Source organism: Myotis yumanensis, unplaced genomic scaffold, assembly GCF_028538775.1.
Source record: "Myotis yumanensis isolate MYYU_CA2020_CCGP unplaced genomic scaffold, mMyoYum1.0.hap1 SCAF_7, whole genome shotgun sequence".
Classification (NCBI taxonomy): Eukaryota; Metazoa; Chordata; class Mammalia; order Chiroptera; family Vespertilionidae; genus Myotis; species Myotis yumanensis.
Window position 1 is genome coordinate 91663947 of NW_027223758.1, and position 2552 is coordinate 91666498.

The window sequence follows — 2552 nt, forward strand, 5'->3', positions numbered from 1 at the left end:
TAACTCATTTTTTAATGCAAACAGGGAAAGACTTCAAAATTAGAGCAAATCCCCAAATAGCGTTTAGAATAAGTGTGTGTTGATATAGATTCAGAAAAGTAATTAACTAAGAAAATACGAATCTAATGGTAGGAAGCAGAAGGGGTTCTGTGTTCAGCTCTTTTGAGTATCAACTTTAGGAAATAATATTGGTAATACATTGCTGCTACGATAAATTTTATGAGGCTAACAAATATAAGATTTCTTGAAGTTTACATTAATTTTTCATCTTCTACATTCGTTTTCAAAAATCATGACTTAGTGCTCACTGCGGCAGCACACAAACTAAAACTGGAACGACACAGAGAAGGTTAGCATGGTCCCTGCGGAGGATGACATGCAAATTCGTGAAGCGTTCCTCATTTAAAAAAAATAATAATTATTTACCTTCATTTAAAAAAAAAAAATCCTGCTGTTAACAGTACATTTAACTTTGACTAAACAGTCAGCAAGAAGTCCTCAAACAGGTGAGGGCAGCCACGGAGGCCTGTATCCCTCGGGGCAGCACTGATGTTAGGTTTGGCGAGGGGAACCTCATTTCACAGACACTCCCACTGCCGGGCGAGGAAATGTCTCCCTGTGTGGGAGAGTGGATTAGAATTCCTCTCCGCCCGGAAATGCCATATTTTACCTTAGGATACATCATTGACATTCTCTCTTTATGTCATCACACCTCTTAGAGCTTGCTTGCTCTTTCTCTCTTTCAATCTCTCTCTCTCTCTCTCTCTCTCTCTCTCTCTCTCTCTCTCTCTCACACACACACACACACACACACTGAAAAGGAAGCTGTTTTGATTTTTCTTTTACTCCCAGCAAATCATTCCCTTTTCCTGTAGGCTTATAATTCTAAATTAATGATACGTGATTCAAATTCATGCATTAGTTAGCACCTTATTAATTTTTGTATCCAAGGTACCAACACAGGGTGCCCAAACTGACGAGCTAGCCATGCTTGGTGAATTAATTAGTGACATATTTGCAAGGCAGGCTCCATATTTCATCCCCACACTGTGGGAACTTACAGTAGGAAAGGCCTCTCATCAATTCAGGCCACTGCAAATTGTGTTTTGATTTTGACTTAGGGTCTTCAAGTCATCCATCAATATCTTGCTCATCCATGTAAAAAAACAAAAACTGAACCCACTTCAGGAAATAAAAATGTATGTGTCCAAATATTAGTTTAGAGGGAAGGATTGTATTTTTTTGGTAAAGGTAAACTCTTCCCATAGGACTTTCCCCATTACATATGTAAAACATAATTTCTTTATACAGAAAACATTTCTATTTCCACATTTTATGGGTTTCCAATTTAGGTATTTGTACATATAAACATTGTTTTATAACATTTTATTGCTTAAGACTTAAAAGGAACTATTTAAAAAGGTTTTGTATTTTATTATTTTGAAAGGAAATTCATACTTGCTTTGTTTAAGAAATTACATACACAACTTCCCTAGTGACTTTGATCTTCCTAAAATAACTGCAAGTACTTTTATTCAATCAGCCAATCAATGCATATTTATTGACCTGCTCTGTTGACCAAGGCTATTCAATACTGACTGTTCTAATTTATTTGATCTTGAATCATTGCTTTATTTGGGCAGCAGATTCATAATAATGGCAACACATTTCATTTTATTTTTATTTCTTTACCAGAGGCCAGTGCACGAAATTCATGCACGGGGAAGGGGGGGGGGGTGTCCCTCAGCCCAGCCTGCACCCTCTCCAATCTGGGACCCCTCGGGGGATGTCTGACTGCTGGTTTAGGCCCGATGTGGAATTGTCAGACATCCCTCTCACAATCCGGGACTGCTGGCTCCCAATAGCTCGCCTGCCTGCATGCCTGATTGCCCCTAACCACTTCTGCCAGCCAGCCTGATCACCCCTCACCTCTCCCCTGCCAGCCTGATCAATGACTAACTGCTCTCCTACCGGCCTGGTCGCCTCCAACTGCCCTCCCCTACTGGCCTGGTTGCCCCTAACTGCCCTCCCCTGCTGGCCTGATCATCCACAACTGGCCTCCCCTGCCGGCCATCTTGTGGCTGTGGGCGCCGCCATCTTTGAGGGTGTGACAGTTAATTAGCATATTCCCTTCTTATTGGCTGTGAGTGCTGCCATCTTTGCAACAGCATGAGGGTAAATTAGCATATTTCCTCTTTATTTGATAGGATAATTATCTTTTAGTTTTTCTGTTGACCAATATTATCTTTTCATACAATTTAAAGTTATTAAATCTTTAGAAATTATAATTAGTCTTCATTTACTATTAATCCAATATTATTTTGAATACTTAATTTGTGCTTTAGTTATATATATCTGGTCTTTATTGGTTTTCTTAATTTTTAAGAAATAATCTCTCCCCTAAAAAAACAAGTGTTGCCAAAACCGGTTTGGCTCAGTGGATAGAGCGTCGGCCTGCGGACTGAAAGGTCCCAGGTTCGATTCCGGTCAAGGGCATGTACCTGGGTTGCGGGCACATCCCCAGTGGGGGATGTGCAGGAGGCAGCTGATCG

The 2552-nt window shown here is 40.4% G+C and overlaps 1 non-coding gene across 1 annotated transcript; it reads left to right on the plus strand.

Moving 5' to 3' along the window:
- The first annotated feature begins 300 nt into the window (after positions 1-300).
- On the plus strand, positions 301-406 carry LOC139014718 (U6 spliceosomal RNA). The gene has a single exon (XR_011472282.1). It is a non-coding gene; the product is annotated as a U6 spliceosomal RNA (small nuclear RNA).
- The last annotated feature ends 2146 nt before the right edge of the window (positions 407-2552 follow it).